The following is a 22,587-nucleotide window of genomic DNA, read 5'->3' on the forward strand; positions in this document are numbered from 1 at the left end:
CTATATTTTAAAACCAAAGGCACTTTCGGATTTACAGCATGTATTCTGCGCCTTCGGCAACTCTACCAGCAGTACGCCGAAATACATGCAACATCATATACACACGCAATACTAGGCAAAATATTCGCCTAGGGGGCCCAGGATGTTTAAATGAGTTAAGCATCCCCCCACTCTACCTGGGAAAAACTGGCACACCCTAGCAAGATGGCACCGTACACTTACTTCACCACAGCTGAGGACACCAACACAACTCACCATACCTATGCACCCACTCATCAAAAAGGATGGACAGCGGGAAAGCAGATTCAATTCGTACTAAGCTATTTGACACATTCGTTTACCCACTGCGCCGTGACTTTCCTTCCCTTTTGCATCGATCTTCATCGTTCCGCCTGCGTCGACTTACATCGATACAACGCATTCTACCTCGATTCGGCGCGATATATGTATTTTCAAAAAAACATTGTATTGTAAATAAGCGATACCTTTAAATAAATTGTACCCTTTGATTAAATAACCTTTTTTCTTTTTAAATACTCTGGCGAATGTGAGTGCAAGTGGAATCATTTAAATTGCGTGGTTGGTACTCATCGATAAACTAATTTATTACAAAATTATACACCAAAAAGCTACAAATTTCGATTTTTCCTTGCTCAAGAGGTTTGAAAAGGTTTTCTCATTCTTTACGATACCAATCAAATATTCACGTCGCAAACTTAAAAAAAAATATTAAGTAGTCATTTAATTAAAAACTACCGACTAAAAATGTGAACTAATTTAAAAAATGAAATGTCAGTACTTTATGTTAATAATATTTTAAAGTTTAGTAGTTTATAGCAACAAATATTAGTTTGATGAAGATTTTTTATTTGTAAATACTTACAAATAGTATATTACAGGAGGAAAATATATTTTAGAAGTATCTTTTTAAAAGAGAATATTTACATCGTAATTTATTTTTCTAAAATGAGAAAACATTCCAAGGGAAATATTTACTGATTTACCGAATAATAGTATTTCTGTAGAACTGCGCGAGACCACTATTATTTAATTTTAATTTTTAAAATCCTGCTTCGGCGCAGAAATGCGTATACATATGTATTTTATTCATTACGAAACACTAATGTTGTTTTTATTTTAAACAATTTTAGATAATCTACATACGAACAGATATCTTGAACGAACAAATGAACATTTTTAGTTATAGAGGCGGTTCTCGAGTTTAAGAATATATATAGTTATACTCGCGGGAATATTCGAGATATTTGCGTTTAAAGATGAAAATTACCACTATTTGAAGAACGTATTTTGTCGATTTAAAATTAATTTAACACTTATATTTCGCATTTTTATGTCCACTAACACATCACTAATTCGTGTGAATTTTTTTTAATATTAAACTTATTGTTCAATTATATTTATTTAACATCAACTAAAGGATTGCAATACTGATCTGGAGAACCTCCTCTATCTGACCATACCCATTTTATTCCCGAAATCCTGGGACGGTATTCTAACGTCGACACAATTATAATTGTAATCGCATACTTCGTTTCAATTTAAATTGTAAATTTTTTACATTTACACATGTATGTATATATATATATATATATATATGTATATGTAGATATAACGCACAAATTACATATTTCACACTAATACGAAATCTATAACAACTATTTGAATGAAATGTACACTATTTAACTTTAATAATTTAAAACTTACTCCTTTATTTGTTTGTAATTTACAATATATTTGAATTCTCCAAATGCTCCAAATGATTTCTGTAATATTAAAATTTTTAATTATACACACAACATTCAAATCACAATGCTTACCTTTTTCTCCTTGTTAAGCTTTTTCGTTTTCTATATATAAAAGAAATTAATTATATATATCGATATATATAAAAGAAAGTGACGTTAGTTACTACGCTTACTGGAGAACGCCTGGACCGATTTCGTTGATTACCACCAATTCTCAGGTCTCCGCCCAAACAAGGAGAATACTTAAGAAAATTCTGGAAAATTTTCCGAAAAAAAAATTATGAAGAAATTAAATTTTCAAATACGATTTAAAAAGGAAATAAAAACGAACATGATTTTAAATGCTGGCGCATAACTCAAAAACGCCTGGACCAATTTTGCCAATTCTTTTTTTAAAATGTTCGTTGAGGCTCAAGGATGGTTTTTATGGCGAAAAATAATTCGAATAATTGCCGGAAAACCCCTAAAAAGAGCCCTTTTCTTTTTCCCATCCAAACGAATGAATGCTGTTAGAAACGCTAATGCTCGAGAACAGCTGAACCAATCTTGATGAAATTTTCAGAGGTTGTTCGCTGTGGATCGAGGAAAGTTTAGAAATAAAAAAACCGTACGCTTTTCGTGAGGAAAAGTCGGAAAGTTGGACAATTCCAAAAAAATAACTTTTTTCATACAAAAATTTTTTTTTCAACTTTTTTCCTTTTGTTTTTCAATTGTCAAATTTGTCGTTTGCTGTTTTTATTCCGGTTATTCAAAAAAATATATTGAAATTTATTCCGTGAAAACGTTATGTGTGTTTCACACAAAGTGCTCAATTACAGATTGAAATTTGTTACGATGCCACGAAGAGGTCGCGTTCGTTTTGGCATCAACATAAGTACATATGTATATTGACAGCCCATGGCACATGACCGAGTATTCCCAGGATGCGATGACATTCGAATGAAATTATGGATTGCGGGCAATCAGCAAGCGATCGTCACGATGTCAGAGGACAACTTTTCAAACAACAGTTGCGATGTTTTGTAAACTTCATCTTAAAGCAACGTATATGTGGTGCTGTTAGATGCTGGATGTACTCTGTTGAGTCGCAAAAGAGAGGTTTGCCGCACGCACATATTCTTCTTTGGATGGTGGATGGTGGTTACACCAAATCAAATTGATGAAATCATTTCTGCGGAAATTCCTGATCCAGAGATAGAAGCAGAATTATACGAAACCAATATGGTTCATGTACCTTACGGACATCACAATACCACTTCGGGTTGTATGTCTGACAATAAATGTACGAAACACTATCCAGGTGCTTTTCTTTCGGAAACACAAACTAGAAATGATGGATATCCAATGTATCAGCGTCGCTCACCAGATGACAATGGCAGAACATTTAGCATTCAATTTAGAGGCGTGAATATCGAAGTTAACAACACATCGAAGTCGACAACATATGGATCGTACCATATTCGGCACTGTTGTCTAATTCACATTCAAAAGTCATGTCAATGTTGCGTATTGCAGTTTGGTGTAATCGATAAAATACATGTGTAAATACGTCCCCAAAGGAAGCAACATGGCGGTTACTGATCTTGAACGATAAGGTCGATACGTGAACTGCAATAAAGCGCTTTGTATGATATTTACTTTTGCGGTTCATGAACGTTTTCCGACTGTTGTGCGTCTCGCAGTTAATTTGGAGAATGACCAAATAGTCTATTTCAACATAGAGAATACAGTACCGACAGAGAAAACACCCCCAGCAATAAAATTAACATTTACGAGTTTTTTCTCAACTTTCGGCAGTTAACTGTTTGCGAGAACTTGCTCTATACGGAAATATCTTGATATTATACATACAATTACAATTACAATTGCTGGAACATTATAATCACTGGAATGAAGTTCGCACACTTTTCGCGATGATCAGCCATCAAATTAGCGTCAATTATGGAATACGAACAAAAATGACATTGATGAAGACATTTTACATCGTATTCGCTAAGAATTGGAAATGGGTAAATTCCGGTTGATACTTCCGGAGGTTTGATATCAATTCCATCTTCCCTTTAACAATTCACCAAAGATGAACTCATCACGAATATTCGTACATTGGACAAATTATCGTAACTACAATTCCTTAAGTGCACGCGCAATGTTAGCTGCCAAAAATACCGATGTTGTTGACTTAAACTGGAAGATTCAAAGTCAAATTCCGGGAGACTTGCGCTCATACAAATTGATCGATCGTGGAATTTCTAAATTCTTTGAATAGGCTTGGTATGCCACCGCATCATTTGCGTCTCAAAGTTGGATCTGTCGTTATTATGTTCCACAATCTTCAGGCGCCGAAACTGTGTAATGGAACCTGACTGATTGTGACGCAGCTATCGAATACAATAGGGCAGAATGCTTGATTCTACGAATTCCTCTGAGTTCTAACGATTTGCCATTTCAGTTCAAACGTATTCAGTTTCCAGTGAAAATTGCATTTGAGACACAAGGATAGTCGCATAGTGTATGGTATACATTTGGAAATGCTATGTTTTTCACTCGGCCAGATATACGTGGCCTGCTCAAGAGTTGGAAAACCATCTTTTCTATACACCGGAACAGAAACCAAAAAATTTTGTTTATCAAGCTGCGATACATTGAAAAAAAGTAAAATGATAAATTCAACTTTTTCGTTTCTAAACACATAATTTCACGCAGGACAACGACGGCGGGGTCAGCTAGTATATATATATATATAATAGAAATTAATTATAAAATATCAAATTATCAAGTAACGAACTTACCTCTTTAAAATCCAAACTAAACTGCGCTTTTCGTTTTCTTCTTCTTGAAAAATTGGGTATTCGTCTTTCCTTTTCTAGCAAGTTAATATTACAATAGGAGCAAGAGAATACGCTCTTGCAAAACCCCGGTGCAAGAATTGCATAGGAAATATATGCACCGGCACAAAAACAAATACACGCAGAAAATTATTTGCAATGGCTGTAAAATATGTCACACCAAAAACCATGTATATTTGCGTGCAATGTCACGCTAAAATATAATTGGAACCCTGTTTTAGCTGTCATTTTACTTAAAGAAATATTACGTCGTTAAATTGTTCAGGAAGGTAAGTTTTAAATAGATTTTATAATTTCTATTTAAATTATAAAGATTTGTTAGAGTTTTTTTTTGTTAAAAATGTATGCAGAAGGTGCGCCAATTCACAATAGCCATGCATAATAGTCATTCACAATAAATTGAGCGAATCAGCCGTTCATATATCACTAGATTCTGTAATGGGTGCTCTCGTGCCCTTGTATATTTCGGTATAGTATTTTTGCAATCTGCAATCTTGCAAGAGCAAGCGAATACCCCAAATATGTTTAGAATGTCGATAGTTTTTCTCAATCTTTCTTACGTATTCTCCCATTCAAATGAAAATTCCAAAAAATGTAACAGTGTTAGTGAACAGCTGAAAATGTTTCTATATGTTTGTGCAATCTGTTACCTCCGTTTTGCAGGGAAATAGTTTAACATTTGCAAAAGTGAACAAAAACAAGTCGCTCACACGTTTGCTAAGACATACCAGTCTTGCAGGGTACATTAGCAGCATGATGCTTTGACAAATTTATCATGATTAATGCACTAAGCTAATTCTATTCTCAGGTTCAAAGCAATAAATGAAATTTCTTCTGTTTTTCGACGGTCGTCGATTCGAAATTGTAGTGTAAAAAATTAAAAAGAGCTAAGTTCGAATAAATCTCCATTTAAAAAACATATATATGCATATATATATAGCAGAACAAGTAAAGAATGTCTGGTGTAACTGAGCATTATGTTCTCGTAATTTGAGAGCACTATTTGTGCAAAGAACGAATATAAAAATTTTATACGATAAGGTCGACGGAAATTCTCTTAGCTGCATTCTCCACGCAGGTGCTTACTGCCCAATTGAGCAACCCTGTAGAATTTTTGTACAAAAGCGGGAGAATCAGTTGAGCTGAAACTGCTAGATGCGCTCTTCGAAAGGATGGATAGAGACTCGTGTACACCTATGCCAACCTTTGATGGTGTAGCTTAGTTGAACGTGCTCAAAATCTTCAAATGTCAGGACGACTCCTCTCGCCATTAGTTAAAAAATCGCTACTAAAGGTTGAAGGCCTATGGGAGCGGTCGTCCCCAAGATGGTGGACCGAAGCTGCATCCCGACCATTCGGCTCTTTCAAAGACAAAATCTTTATTTGGGTGTTAAAGGTCGCCAAACCCGCAAGGAAGATGTTAGCTAAATTAGATTAGGTAAGTAAATGAGAATTGCAAGGCGACTTTGGATCTATTGTGCTCTCTTCTAAGTCACAACGTCTCAACTAGCCCCAACAAATTGATAAATTCCAATATACAGCTAGGTGCTATTTAGGCGATGTGATCACTATTTGGAAACATGGATCCAAGGGCAATTATCCTCGGCCTACGGAATGTTGTGCAGTTTATTAGCAGGAGTTCTGGTATCTCAGACACGAAGTCGCAGAACCGGTAATTCGCACAATGGCCAGTGTAGTAGGCGGCAAGTAGCCTGAGTTTGGCCTTTGGGAGGTTGAGTACATATTTAACCATTTAAGGTTGTAACCACCCATTACCAACTTGGCGTGACGCTTGCCTAGGAGTTATTACCAATGCTTCTATCCACCCACTGCTTCTTCTTTGCAGTGCAGCTCCTTTATGGTGTGGGGCCCTACCGCGGAGCGGGCAAGCTCATTAACCAGTTTATTTCCGGCTATACCTTTGTGACCTGGCACACAAATAAGGTGCACGCGGTTATTAGACTATTTAGACGTTCCATACACTCCTGTCCCAATAGCGAATAGCGATTCTCGAAAGCGGAAATCGCTCTGAGTGCCCCTTGACTATCGCTTGGTATGCGTTCATTGCGATACTTGTGTTAAACGTTTAACTCTACACACAGGATTATAGCAAAGACCTCTGTTTGGAATATGCTCCGAAAATTATCCATAGGTATAGAGAGTTTGTGCGTGCGACCACTGCGCCACTTCTCTCCGACGTTTTCAAGCCGTCGGTGTACCACGATATGCTGTCCCTAAACAGTAACTCGAGAGCGGGATAGTTCCATTCGGCCTTACTGCTGAGGGTAACTTTAAACTTCCTACTGAAGTTAACCCTTTTGGTAGTTCTATCCAGAAAGAGAAGAGCCATTGGTATTTCGCCACTTAGGTTCTCCATGCGATTGGAAGAGTTAACTTACCTCTGCCAATCCTTCACTTGTCATTTGGAGCAGTGTGTATTTGGCGACTTGACCGATTACTAGGTAAAGCCATGTGAGTTCCAGCAACACTTCAGGTACCAACATCGGACATGTACGCTTGGCTCTCGACTTGCAGACGCAGGCGAGTTGTTACAGCTTTGATAATTGAAGCCCAAGCCACCGCTTTATATGTGATAATCGGCCGCACGATAAAGGTGTACATCTGACAATCCTTGGCTTGCAAGCACAGGAATCTAGCGTGAGACCAAGATGTTTGACGATATTAGACATTTCCATCTCTCTGCCCCCGAGTATTAGGTTCCTGAGGCCATGAAGAGACCTGCGACTCCTAAACGGGAGGATGGTCATCTTCAAGGGGTTCAACACTCTTGCACCATTCCTTGGCTAGACTTAGTTCTCTTTGTATGATATCGCAGATAGTTTCTTCAAACTTTTCTATGGCTTTAATATCAGTGTCGTCCGCATATCGTTGACAGCGGATTCTACTGTTAGCTAGCAACACAAGATTTTTCCACGACGAGGCTCCACAACAGGAGCGATAGCACTCCTCCCTGTGGGCAGCCCCTTGTAGTGCCGAGATGAATACTGGTATCTCCTGCTGTGGTTTCTGCTATTCGAGTGCGCAGTAAAGCCTCTATCCATCTGCACGCCGGTGTCGCCAGATTCCTTTTCTCTAGTGCTCTTGCTACCTCCCCCTTTTACAGCCAACTCTGTATCTCGGAGGTTAATTGCTACAGAGTGGAATTGGTTGATCTGCTTGTTCTGTAAGCATGCAGGTTCGCATGCAGAGGTGACGTTTTCAACGCCTTCGAACTTACTCCGTTATCCAAGATCTTTTCCATACACTTAAATAAGAAGGAAGTTAGACCAATCGGTCTGAAGGATTTAGTCAGTGAGTAGTCCTTCATTCCCACCTTCGATATAAAGATCACCTTCGCTTTCCTCAATGGTTCAGGGATATATGCCAGTGCCAGACCATCTCTCATAATGTAGGCTTAAACTTTCTCTCCCTAATGCAAAAGAGCCGAAAAGATGCCGTCCGCCTCCCGAGGCTTGAATTTTCAGAACGAAGTCGCAGTCCATCTGACTGAGTCTACAGTAAACAGTTGTGTTGCAACTACCCAATCTAGGCGGAAAATGTACACGCAAAAATGACGTAACTCTCTTCTCCGGACTGGTCGTAAAAGTTCCATCTAAGCTAGTAATGTGTCAGTCGGCCCCTTTATCCGATCCCGAATCCGATCCGACATTGAAGGCTCTGATGACACCCTCCAATAAGAGATCAATCCGTCATGAGTTCGTTACTCAGGGTGATTATAAATTTGGCAACTGAGAAACTATTAGTTTAAGAGATATAGCATTTTGGGTGAAGCAATTAACACAAGGTTTACAAAGAATGGATCAAAAAGCATTTCGTGTGTTAATAAAGCATTGCTTTTTGAGGGAAAAATGGTATTGAAAAATAATATTGAATTTGGGCACCATAGAAACCAGCAAAAGAGTTTTGCTAAGTTGGAAAGAGGCGAAATAAGCGCCGAGGACAATGAAGGCAGTGAACGTCCTAAAATGGCGAAAGAGGATGCCGCGAAAGTTCATAATCTAAGAAAAACAACGAATTGTTGATTCTGAAGAGTGTTTGAGTGGTCTTCAATCGTAATAAAACCGAATTTGTGCGTCGGTGAGTGACAATAGAAACATGGCTCCATCATTTCACACTGGAATCCAATCGACTGACAGCCTAGCGGACTGCACATGGTAAACCGGTCCTCAAGCGTGGAAAGACGAAAAAGTCGGCTGGCAAGGTTATGGCATCAGTCTGCAGTTATGGTTGCAGTTCTTTTCTACCATCCCCAATATGTAGTAGCCGCATTGCCTTGACAATTTGTTAGTGCCATTTTTTGTTGTTATTATAAAAATATCTGACAGGTTGTCGTAAAAAAACTGCGTGGCTCAAAAGCTTTTGTTGTTATATGTAGCGAAAGAGCTTCTGGGTAAATATCAAGGAAGTGCACCCAAACTGATCCCTAATGCACACGACATAGAGGCACGCAATTAGAGGCGTGATGAATAGCGCTCGAAAAGTCATACCCCAAAGGGACGGTTAGGCGCACATGGTACTCTTTACAAGAAAGTACAAGATTCCGCCATGGAAATCCGAGTCTCAGCGTGGTAGAGGTAACTACTAAAAATCATACCAGGTAACTGGGAGTAATTTCGGACAATTAACTGACGTGGAACCTCAATGTATAGGAGAGCCCTTTCACCTGTTCTTATGCATTGTATTACACATTGGTAGGCAAGCCAATCTTAAATTGCGGCGCTTTGTTGTGGAGAACCGCTGCAAGTAAAATATCATACAGAAAACCGAAAACCCTTGGACCAAATACAATGGCTTGATGCTCTCTGACTAACCACTAAGAACCACTCGAACGGCTGCACTTTAAACGTTACTCAATCTGCCATCAATTGGCATCACAGTGAAAAGCTCGGCAGTTGCAAGATTGGCGGCACTCGGTGAACCCAACAAAAACAACGTCTGGCAAAAAAAAGATTTAACGGGATGAGTCATCGTAGTAATCAGCTGAAATGGAAAGTAAGCAAAGGACGCAATAAGCAGAAGCAACAGTAAATTGTAATCGGGCAACAACAAATCAGCTGGAAGCAACCACTATGCAAGTACCACCAAATAGCCGGGCAACACAGGAAAACAAAAGGTAAGAATGTACCAAGCAGAAAAGGACCATCTGTTCAGGCTGGTATTGATCGCTACATGCCCTTCAATATATTTGCTTGAGAGTAGCTCAAATGCACTTTTATCCAAAATAAACAATATATAATAGTAGGCGATTGGCACAAACAGTTTTCACATTGTGCCCTTGAAAAAAGGTAACATAGATAAAACAAAAAAAAACATACACTGAAAAACTTTCATGGGTGTTATAAATTCTTATAAAATAATAACAAGAATTACTATTCCTACTAACTGAAGAGCTCTAAAGGCCTAGTATTGGTTATAAAAGGTATAGAGTTTACGGTAAACTCTAACGATGTTAAAGTAGCACTGAGAGAATATAATTTTCGTATTAAATCTGCAGTAAATATTTTTAACAGAAATAAAGTCCCACAACTAATGTTCAAAATAGAATTGGTCTCAGCTTCTAACCAGAATTTCTTCACCTCACAATTTAAAATATCTGCTCCATTGTAAAATTATCGTTGAGGAACCATATGGGCAGGTGCCACTACACAGCTAGTGGCAACATATCACTGATTTGCGCCCTCGCAGCGACGGAAGAGAAGGACGATGCGACGAAAGATGCCTTCTATGAGCGCTTAGAGCGCAACTATGAGAACTGCCCCTGCCACAATGTCAAAATCGTGCTTGACGACTTTAACGGCAGGGTGGGCAAGGAAGGTATCTTTGGCGCAACAGTCGGAAATTCAGGTTCCACGAGGAAACATCTCCGAATGGGTTAAGGCTTACCGACAGCGCCGGGACCCGAATTATGGTTATGTGTAGTTCCAGCAAAAAGACAATACATCATGCTACCTGGCTGTCTCCGGATCGAAACACCACAAATCAGATCGATAATATTGTGATCTCGACGTGCGTACGCTCCGAGATCCTAACATCGACTCGGACCACTATCTTGTCGCAGCCAAGATTCGCACCCGCCTCCGTGCGGCAAAGAATACACGTCAACAAATACAAGCAAGGTTCGACGTCGAGAAGCAGCAATCACAACAGATAGCCGAACGATTTTCAACTCGGCTTGCACTCCTGCTCTCAGAGAGCACTCGTCAACAATTCGGTATAAGGGAACTGTGGGACGGCATTTCAAACACCTTACGTACAGCTGCAACCGAAACCATTGGTTTTCGGAAAATGCAAAAGAACAGCTGGTACGACGAGGAGTGCCGTGTCGCAGCGGAGAGAAAACAGACTGCCTACCTCGCAATGTTACGATTGCCCACAACACGTGCGGGATGGAATAGATACCGAGAGTTGAAGAGGGAAGCCAGACGCATTTGCAGACAGAAAAAGAAAGAGGCCGAAATGCGTGAGTATTAAGAACTTGACAAGCTCGCCGACAAGTGTAATGCTCGAAAATTCTACGAAAAAATGCGGCGAATAACAAAAGGTTTCAAGACCGGAGCATACTCTTGTAGAACCCAAGGAGATGATCTAGTAACCGATGCCCAGAGCATACTACAATCATGGAGGAAACACTTCTTCAGCCTGCTGAATGGCAGTGAAAGCATAACGCCAAGAAAAGGGGAACCCGATTCCACAATCGTTAACGATGGAGCAGACGTTCCTTTGTCCGACCATGAAGTAGTTCGAATAGCAATTACCCGCCTAAAGAACAACAAAGCGGCGGGGGCCGATGGATTGCCGGCCAAGCTATTCAAACACGGCGGCGAAGAACTGACAAGGAGCACGTGTCAGATTCTTTGTAGAATATGGTGGGACGAAAGTATGCCCAACGATTTGAATTTAAGTGTGGTCTGCCCAATCCGCAAAAAGGAGACCTCACAGTCCGCGTAAACTACCGTGGGTCAAGCCCTTTCTACATCGCGTATAAGGTTCTATAGAGCGTATTGTGTGAAAAATTTAAGGAGACCGTCAACAAACTGATTGGCCCTTATCAGTGTGGCTTTCTCTTCTTTTTTACTGGCGTGGATACCGCTAACCCGGATATAGCCGAGTCAACAACAGCGCGCCAGTCGTTTCTTCTTTTCGCCAGGTAGCTTCAATAGGAGATTCCAAGCGAAGCCAGGTCCGTCAATGCCAGGTGATGTCAATGGTATCAGCATACGCCAGCAGCTGTACACTCTTCTAAAAGATTGTACCTGCTCGATTAAGTTCTGCAGCTCGAATTAGTTTCTCCAGCGGCAGATTGAAGAAGTCGCACGATAGGGAGTCACCTTGTCTGAAACCTCGTTTGGTATCGAACGGATCGGAGAGGTACTTCCCGATCCTGACGGAGCTTATCGTGTAGCTCAAAGTCAGTTTACACAGCCGTATTAGTTTTGCGGGAATACCAAATTCAGACATCGCTGCATAAAGGCAGCTCCTTTTCGTGCTGTCGACAGCAGCTTTGAAATCGACGAAGAGGTGCTGTGTGCCGATTCTCCTTTCACGGGTTTTTTCCAAGATTTGGCGCATGGTGAATATCTGGTCGGTTGTTGATTTGATAGATCTAAAGCCACACCGATAAGGTCCAATCAGTTTGTTGACGGTGGGCCTTAATCTTTCACACAATACGCTCGATAGAACCTTATACGCGATGTTGAGGAGGCTTATCTCACGGTAGATGGCGTAGATTATGGGGGATCCCTTTTTATGGATTACTGTCATGCTACATGACATGCTGTCGTCCGACCATATTTTACAAAGAAGCTGATGCATGCTCCTTATCAGTTCTTCGCCACCGTGTTCGAATAGCTCGGCCGGCAATCCGTCGGCCACCGCCGCTGTTTTGTTCTTCAGGCGGGTAATTGCTATTCGAACTTCTTCATGGTCGGGCATTGTACGTTCACTGCCATTCAGCAGGCTGGAGAAGTGTTCCTTTCATAATTGTAGTATGCTCTGGGCATCGGTCCCTAAATCATCTTTGGGGGTTCTACAAGAGTATGCTCCGGTCTTGAAACCTTCTGTAAACCGCCGCATGTTATCGTAGAATTTTCGAGCATTACCTCTGTCGGTCAGCTTATCAAGCTCTTCGTATTCACGCATTTCGGGTTCTTTCTTTTTCTGTCTGCAAATGCGTCTCGCTTCTCTTTTCAACTCTCAGTATCTATCCCATCCCGCACGTGTTGTGGTCGATCGTAACATTGCGAGGTAGGAAGTCTGTTTCCTCTCCGCTGCGACACGGCACTCCTCGCCGTACCAGCTGTTCTTTTGCATTTTCCGAAAACCAATGGTTTCGGTTGCAGCTGTACGTAAGGAGTTTGAAATGCCGTCCCACAGTTCCCTTATACCGAATTGTTGACGAATGCTCTCAGAGAGCAGGAGTGTAAGCCGTGATGTCTGTTGTGATTGCAGCTTCTCGACGTCGAACCTTCCTTGTGTTTGGTGGCGTGCGTTTTTTGCTGCACAGAGGTGGGTGCGAATCTTGGCTGCAACAAGTTAGTGGTCCGAGTCGATGTTAGGACCTCGGTGCGTACGCACGTTTAGAACACTGAAGACGTGTCTTCCGTCTATCACATCGTGATCGGTCTGGATCAGCCAGGTAGCTTGATGTATTTTCTTGTGCTGGAATCTAGTACTGCAGATAACCGTATTTCGGGCCCCGGCGAAGTCGATCAGCCTCAACCCATTTGGGGATATTTCGTCGTGGAGGCTGAATTTACCGACCGTAATGCCAAAGATACCTTCTTTTCCCACCCTGGCTTTTAAGGCGCCAAGCACGATTTTGACATCGTGGCGGGGGCAGCTCTCATAGGTGCACTCAAAGCGCTCATAGAAGGCATCTGTGGTCACATCGTCCTTTTCTTCCATCGGGGCGTGAGCGCAAGTCAGCGATATGTTGAAGAACCTCGCTTTGATGCGGATTGGGGCTAGACGTTCATTCACCGGAGTGAATGATAGTACTCGGCGACGGAGTCTCTCTCCCACCACGAATCCCACACCAAAGTTGCGCTCCTTTATGTGGCCACTGTAGTAAATGCCACAAGGTCCTACTCGCCTCACGCCTTGTCCTGTCCATCGCATTTCTTGGACGTCGGTGATGTCAGCCTTTATTTTCATGAGGACATCAACCAACTGGGCAGCGGCACCTTCCCAACTAGTGGGCCGGACATTCCAGGTGCATGCCCTCAATTCGTAGTTCTTATTTCGTTTGCCATGGTCGTCATCAAAAGGGGGGTCACTCAGCCGAGGCTTGTTGTTCCTTTTCAACCCCAGCTCACAACCCTAATAGGGGATGTTTCGCCTTCTCACTTTAGCTCGCCTTCAAACGGATGTGCTTAGGCTACCCAGAGGATACTTGGTCAAAGACCGGAAGTCGTGAGCCGCTTGAGCCATCTGTAAAAGAATCGTTTCCGGCCACTCCCAAGTGAATGGCAATCAGAGGACTTTCCTCACTTGCGTGTACTTCTACACATGATTCCATCCTCCTGCTCTTAGTTCCCATAAAAGTAATTCCGATGAGGAGTTTTTATCGGCACCAGAACAACCAAAACATCATTGCGTCACTACAGAATATTTTAATGATTTGATTAGAGATTTAAATTTGCAAAAAAAGTAAAGCAGAGCTTTTAGGCTCTCGAATCTGTAAAGTATTGCGAGTGTAACTGGCAGCTAATTGGAGGTTTCAAAATGGTGGGACTCTTTATGGGACTTCAAAGCGGATATACAAAGTATCCGTGTTATTTGTGGTTATGCGATAGTAGAGGAATGCTAAGCATTATACTCAACGGTCGTGGCCTGACAGCACAGAACTTTGTATCGGAAAAGAAAACGTAAAATTTGTGTCAATTGTGGAACAGAAAAAATTTTATTGCCGCTTCTGCACATTAAGTTAGGGTTGATGAAACAATTTGTTAAAAAACGGGATCAAACCTCAGAAGCTTTTGAATACTTAAAAAAATTATCCGAAGCAAAGGTTAAAGCTGGGATTTTGAGATCGGACAGATTTTCGCCGATCAAAAATTTACAGCGTTGCTGGATCGTATTCAAAAAGCTAAAAGGAACAGTTTCAAAGCGATCGTTTCTGGATTCTTAGGAAATAACAAAGCCGAAAACAACGGAAACTTAGTTGAAAATATGCTAAAAAAATTTGAGGCCATGTGCTGCAGAGTGTCATTAAAAGTACATATGCTGCATGCTCAATTAGACAAATTCAAAAACAACATGGGAGCGTATTCAGAAGAGCAAGGAGAACGTTTTCACCTGGACATTATGAGCTTCGAACAACGTTATCAAGGCCAATACAATTAAAACTTGATGGGAGACTATATTTGGGGTTTATTAAGAGATAGTACCAATGAAAATATAAGAAAAGTAAAAGTGTGCACTTTTAAATTATATTTTACATTTTTGTAAATTATTTTGAAAACTTAATAAAAATAATAAAAATGTTTCTTTAAGTGATTTGATTTTCAATTAAGAAATAAAACCACATATTTTAAAAAATATCGTTGAAACGGTTTCCTATATAAAAAAGCAAACTTTAAAGTTATAGTAAAATTTTGTGTTGACCTGTGTTATTCAGTGAAAACTTTATGTGTGTTTCATACAAAGTGATCAATTATAGATTGAAATATGTTACGATGCCACGAAGAGCTCGCCCTAATATCGGGCGGCGTTCTTTTTGCCATCAACATACATTGGCAGCCCAAAGCACATGCACGAGTACTTGCAAGATGCGATGACGTACGTGCGGAATTATGGACAGGCGGATTTGTTACATTCATTTGCAATGCAATATGGCCACACCATAGATTACGGAATTATTGAATCGCTTTCAATCAGCAAAACCGTCACGATTTCACAGCACTTTCAAACAACAGCTACGATGTTTGATGGACTTCGTCTTGAAGTAACGTTATTATACATATATAGTGCTATTAGATGCTGGATATACTCTGTTGAGTGGCAAAAAAAGGTTCTTCCTTGGATGGTGGATGGTAGTTACATCAGATCAAATTGAAAAAATAATTTCTACGGAAATTCCTGATCCAAATATTGATCCAGACAACAATGGTAGAACATTCAGTATTCAATTTAGAGGAGTGAATATCGAAGTGGACAATACATGGATATTACGATCCAACTCGCAACTATTGTCTAATTCATATTCAAAACTTATATCAATGTTCAGTATTGCAGTTTGGTGAAATCCATCAAATACGTTTAAAAATACGTCACCAAATGGGTCGATACGTGAACTGCGATGAAGCGTTTTGTAAGATATTTACTTTTGCAATTCATGAAGGCTTCCCGACTGTTTTGTATCTCGCAGTTCATTTGGAGAAGGCCAAAGAGTGTATTTTAACCCAGAGAATACATAAAGCCTGCGAAAACATCGCCAACAACAATATTGACATTGACGAGTTTTTCTCAACTTGCGTCAGTTATCCGTCTGCGAGAACATTGCTCTATTCGGAAATGCCTTGATATTATACATTGAATCGTCGAAGAAATGGTTACGCAGAAAGCAAGGCCAACCAGTAGATGGACATCCTGATGTGTTCTCAACTACAATGCTTCTACCTTCCGTTTGCTATAGATTAATGTACACGGTTCAACTTCGATTGATTCATTGCGTGCTGTGAATGGTACGGTGTGTGCAACTCTTTGAGAAGCATGTGAGTAATTATAATTGCTGGAACTTCGCATGCCACTGAAGTTCGCACACTTTTCGCGATGATCATTTCAACATATTAGCCGCGTCAATTATGGGATACGAACAAAAATGACTTTGCCGAAGACAAATTACATCATTTTCGCTAAGAATTGAAAATGGGCAAATTCCGATTGTCTTGACATCGAAAAGTTTCTAACTTCTTTGAAGAGGCTTGGTATGCCGCCGCGTCATTTGCGTCTCAAAATTGGATCTGTCATTATTATGTTTCGCAATCTTCATGCGACGAAACTATGTAATGGAACCCGACTGATTGTGACGCAGTGACTGTGATTCTACGAATTCCTTTGAGTTCCAACGATTTGCCATTTCAGTTGAAATCTATTCAGTTTCCAGGGAAAATTGCATTTGAGGTGACAATCAACAGTGCACTAGGATAATCGCTGGAAGTGTGTGGCATAAATCTGGAAATGCCATGTTTCCCACACGGCCAGCTATACGTGGCGTGTTCACGAATTGGAAAACCATCTTCTCTGTACATTTACGCACCGGAACAGAAAACTAAAAATGCGGTTTATCAAGCTGCGTTACATTGAAAAAATTATGTAGAAAAAACTCAAATAAATAATTTTCAACACAATATAAATTTCACTTTCTTTTCATTTCAAAACACATAATATCACGCAGGACAACGCTTGCGGGGTCAGCTAGTAAATAAATACCTTATGGGCTTTGTTCATTTTACTTTATTCTAAGTATGAATAAAAAGACATATAGGTGTATTTAAATAATTCAGTTATTGTATTAAATATACTCTTTTAAAAATATAATACCTCATACAAATGTAATCATAACTATTATAACAACACATATGTAGATGAGATAAAATGCAATGGTTCTCCCTAAGTGACATGCGCAAATGTATTGTAATTTAAAACAGAGAAATTAATATACATATGTCTTTGTACTTAATTTTTCAAGAGTATAATATTAGCTTACCTTTGTTTAATTTTTCTGCAAGTTTATTGAGCATCGTTGTCATTTCTGTTAGTGCTGGTGTCATTTGGCTCAATACCCCCGTCAACAGCTCGTTTTGCTCATTTTTTTTTTTTTTTGTAGAGTAATGGCCTGCTCCTCCCGTGTCTCGTATGTCTCCATTTTTTTTTGCACTGGCATTTTCGCTGCTGTTGGTTTGGGGGCATCATAAGGGATTGTAGGAGAAATTGATAGGAAAAGGGAGGATGGGAAAAGAGAAGTCAGGAGAAGATAGGATAATAAGTAAACCCAAATGGGTTGAGGCTGATTGACTTCGCCGGGGCCCGAAATATGGTTATCTGTGGTACTAGATTCCAGCACAAGAAGATACATCAATCTACCTGGCAGTCTCCGGATCGAAAAGCCACCAACCAGATCGATCATGTTGTGATAGACGGAAGACACGTCTCCAGTGTTCTAGACGTGCGTACGCTCAGAGGTCCTAACATCGACTCGGATCACTATCTTGTTGCAGCCAAGATTCGCACCCGCCTCTGTGCAGCAAAAAACGCACGCCACCAAACACAAGGAAGGTTCGACGTCGAGAAGCTGCAATCACAAACAGACAGCCGAACGATTTTCTACTCGGCTTGCACTCCTGCTTTCTGAGAGCACTCGTCAACAACTCGGCATAAGGGAACTGTGGGACGGCATTTCAAACTCTTTACGTACAGCTGCAACCGAAACTATTGGTTTTCGGAAAGTGCAAAGGAACAGCTGGTACGACGAGGCGTGCCGTGTCGCAGCGGAGAGAAAACAGACTGCCTACCCCGCAACGTTACGATCGACCACTACACGTGCGGGATGGGATAGATACCGAGAGTTGAAGAGGGAAGCGAGACGCAGACAGAAGAAGAAAGAGGCCGAAATGCGTGAATACGAAGAGCTTGATAAGCTGGCCGACAGGGGTAATGCTCGAAAATTCTACGAAAAAATGCGTCGGCTTACAGAAGGTTTCAAGACCGGAACATACTTTTGTATAACCCCCAAAGGTGATCTAGTAACCGATGCCCAGAGCATACTTAGATTATGGAGGGAACACTTCTCCAGCCTGCTGAATGGCAGTGAACGTACAATGTCCGACCATGAAGAAGTTCGAATAGCAATTACCCGCCTGAAGAACCACACAGCGGTGGGGGCCGATGGACTACTGGCCGAGCTATTCAAACACGGCGGCGAAGAACTGATTGGGAGCATGCATCAGCTTCTTTGTAAAATATGGTCGGACGAAAGCATGCCCAACGATTGGAATTTAAGTGTGATTTGCCCAATCCATAAAAAAGGAGACCCCACAATCTGCGCCATCTACCGTGGGATTAGCCTCCTTAACATCGCATATAAGGTTCTATCGAGCGTATTCGGTGAAAGATTAAAGCCCACCGTCAACAAACTGATTGGACCTTATCAGTGTGGCTTTAGACCTAGCAAATCAACAACCGACCAGATATTCACCATGCGCCAAATCTTGGAAAAAACCCGTGAAAGGAGAATCGACACACACCACCTTTTTGTCGATTTCAAAGCTGCTTTCGACAGCACGAAAAGGAGCTGCCTTTATGCCGCGATGTCTGAATTGGGGATACCAAATTCAGACATCGAATAACTAATACGGCTGTGTAAACTGACTTTGAACAACACGAAAAGCTCTGTCAGGATCGGGAAGTACCTCTCCGAGCCGTTCGACACAAAACGAGGTTTCAGACAAGGCGACTCCCTATCGTGTAACTTCTTCAACCTGCTTCTGGAGAAAATAGTTCGAGCTGCAGAACTAAATAGAGAAGGTACCATCTTCTATAAGAGTGTACAGCTGCTGGCGTATGCCGATGATATTGGTATTAAAAAATTATTTCATCTTCTCTTAACAATTAAAAATAATAAACTTACATTAATCTAATTCCAAATTTTGGCTGTAGAAATTTTTGTTTCTGTAGCTGAGCAGAAACTCCGTTGGCGGATTGCGCCCTTCGCGTCGGTTGGGCGGGAGGTAATTGTTGGGTATTATATTATATTGTGTGTTAAATTAAAAAATACCTGGTGATCCAATATCCCAACACCCGACAATTCATCAACCGCTGCTGCGCCAAAGGTTGCAATTACCTGCTCCTCAAATTCTTATATTGCAACTGCTGGAGAGTCTCCGCCAGTAATTTGCGCGTGGGATTTAACTTGTCGCGCTCGGCGACGAACCTGGTGTTTTCAGTGAGTTAACGACTGTGAGTGGAAAAACATATTAGTCCATATAAATAAAAATGAATCGTCAAAATGTACATATGTACGCTCATAACTCAATAACGCCTGGACGAATTTGGCCAATTCTTTTTCTTAAATGTTCGTTGAAGTTCAAAGATGGTTTTTACGACGAGAAAAATTCGAATAATTTCCCGAAAACCCCTAAAAACAGCCCTTTTCTTTTCCCCATACAAACGTTACAATAAAAATTAATGTTTGTTTGTTAGTAAAACTAAGAAAACGGTTGAACCAATCTTGAAATTGAAAGGTTGTTTGTTGTGGATCGGGAAAGGTTTAGAAACAGAATACCTTATACTTTAATTGAGGAGAAGTCGGATAATTGGAAAATTCCAAAAAGTAACATTTTCCATACACATTTTTTTTCAATTTTTGTTTGTTTTGTTTTTCAATATTTAGATTTGTAAATTATTTGAATTGTTCAATTTTGATGGCTTGCTTTTTTATTCCGGCTATCCAAAGGAAAAATTATTTGAAATTATTCAGTGAAAACTTTATATGTGTTTCACACAATCTGAACAATTGCATATTGAAATTTGTTATGAAGCCACTAAGAGGTCGCGCTAATATTGGTCGGCGTTCTTTTTGCCATCAACGTATGGCAGCCCAAGAAAAGGCAAGAAGTACTCCCAAAATGCGATGACATACGTGCGGAATTATAGATCGCGGTCAATCAGCTAGCGATCGTAACGATATCACAGCTCGACTTTTTAAAAAATAACTGCGATGTTTGATGGTCTTTATCTTGAAGCAACCTATGGTATATATGGTGCTGTTAGATGCTGAATGTATTCTCTTGAGTAGCAAAAAAGAGGTTTGCCGCACGCACACATTCTTCTTTGGATGCGGATGGTGATTACACCAGATCAAATTGATGAAATCATTTCAGCGGAAATTCCTGATTCAGAGATAGATCCAGAATTATACGTAGTGGTGAAAACCAATATGGTTCATGGACCTTGCAAACCTTACAATCCCACTTTGGTTTGTATGTTTGACAATAAATGCACGAAACACTACTCATGTGCTTTCTTTCGGAAACGGAAATGGGAATGATGGATATTCACTGTATCAGCGTCGCTCACCAGACGACAATGGCAGAACATTTAGCATTTAGAGGCGTGAATATCGACGTTAACAACACATCGAAGCTGAGAACACATGGATCGTACCATATTCGCCACTTTTGTCTAATTCACATTCAAAACTCATGTCAATTTTGAATATTGAAGATTGGTGAAATCGATCAAATACGCTTGCAAAGTACGTCTCCAAAGAAAGCAACATAGCTGTTATTGGCCTTGAACGATATGAGATCAGCAGTATCGAATGGGTGTGAACTGCAATAAAGCGCTTTGTAGGATATTTACTTTTGCAATTCATGAAAGTTTGTCGACTGTTGTGCGCCTCGCGGTTCAACTTCATTTAAGTCATTGCGTATTGTGAATGGTACAGTGTGTGCAACTTTTTGAGAAGCATGCCAGCAGTTGCATTTGCTGAAATATGATAATCACTGGAAACAGACGAAGGACAATGCGATAGTTACTTCGCATGCCACTGAAGTTAGCATACTTTTCGCGAAGATGATTTCGGCATATCAGCCTTCAAATTCGCGTTAATTACGGGATACGAAAAAATGACATAGCCGATGACATTTTATATTGTATTCGCTTAGAATTGGAAATGGGCAAATTTCGGTTGATACTTCCAGTGATTTGATACCAATTTCACCTCCCTTTTGTCAATTCACTTCAACTGAAGATGAATTCATCACGAATGTTTATCCGAACATTGGTCAAATTATCGTAACTGCAATTGCTTGAGTGCACACGCACTTTTAGCTGCCAAAAATACCGATGTTAATGACTTAAGCTGGAAGATTCTAAGTCAAATTCTGGGAGGTTTGCGCTCATATAAATCGATCGTTCGTCTTGACAAGGAAGACGAAACCGTAAATTATCCAGTGGAATTTCCAAATTGCGTTTCACAGTTGGATCTGTCATTATTACGTTTCACAATCTTTATGCGCCGAAACTGTGTAATGGAACCCGACTGATTATGACGCAGTTATCGAATACAAGGGACAGCCATTTCAGTTCAAACGTATTCAATTTCCAGGGAAAATTGCCTTTGTGTTGACAATCAACAGGACACAAGGAAATCGGGAAATGCTATGTTTTTCCCACGGCCAGATATACGTGGCCTGTTGACGAATTGGAAACCCATCTTCTCTGTATATTTACGCACTAGAACAGAAATCAAAAAATTATGTTTATTAAGTTGTGCTACATTAAAAAAATGTAGAAAAATCGAAAATAAATCATATTCGACACAATATAATTTCAACTTTTTTTTCATTTCAAAACACATAATTTCACGCAGGACAACGGCTGCGGGGTCAGCTAGTTTTTGATAAAACACACACAAACACTTTTAAACTTACCTCCTTTCATCTGGTTGCTGATCGTGTGGCCCTCTTAATGATTTAATGGTTCTGCTAATTCCGACCACAGCATTTGCAGCTCTGGAGGGTTTGTCAACTCCGATCAAGCTTCCTTCGTTGCAACTCAGGATGCTGCAGCCGCTTCGAAACAATTGGTTCACTGCAAAATGCTTTTCACCTCATGTGGTGAGTTTTTCCGTGCTTTTTTCTTGTGAGGTTTGAGCAAGAATAACCTCACAACAAACCTCAAAAATCTGTTGAGAGGTTTTCTCAAAATAGGGCTGTTATATGTGTTTAAAAGCTAACCCGGTAAAAGTTGTTTAGACATACACATTATTTTTAGGAAATATTTTATTAAGCAACTAACAAAATAATGTAATGTTATAGACTATTAAGTTAATTAATTGTTCTTTAATAGAGTAGCAAATTAAATTACAATTATTGGTAGTTATTTATACACCGAAAAGGAGAAAATAGTTAATAAATTATATTTATACTTCTAATTAGTTCATTTAATAA

The 22,587-nt window shown here is 40.2% G+C and overlaps 1 long non-coding RNA gene across 1 annotated transcript; it reads right to left on the reverse strand.

Annotated features, from left to right (window-relative positions):
- Window positions 1-633: 633 nt before the first annotated feature.
- On the reverse strand, window positions 634-21,856 carry LOC126765804 (uncharacterized). Its single transcript, XR_007668598.1, has 3 exons — window positions 17,343-21,856; window positions 1,726-2,020; window positions 634-715 (listed from the first exon to the last, which is right to left on the reverse strand). It is a non-coding gene; the product is annotated as an uncharacterized LOC126765804 (long non-coding RNA).
- Window positions 21,857-22,587: the final 731 nt, after the last annotated feature.

Source organism: Bactrocera neohumeralis, unplaced genomic scaffold (assembly GCF_024586455.1).
Source record: "Bactrocera neohumeralis isolate Rockhampton unplaced genomic scaffold, APGP_CSIRO_Bneo_wtdbg2-racon-allhic-juicebox.fasta_v2 cluster11, whole genome shotgun sequence".
Lineage (NCBI taxonomy): Eukaryota > Metazoa > Arthropoda > Insecta > Diptera > Tephritidae > Bactrocera > Bactrocera neohumeralis.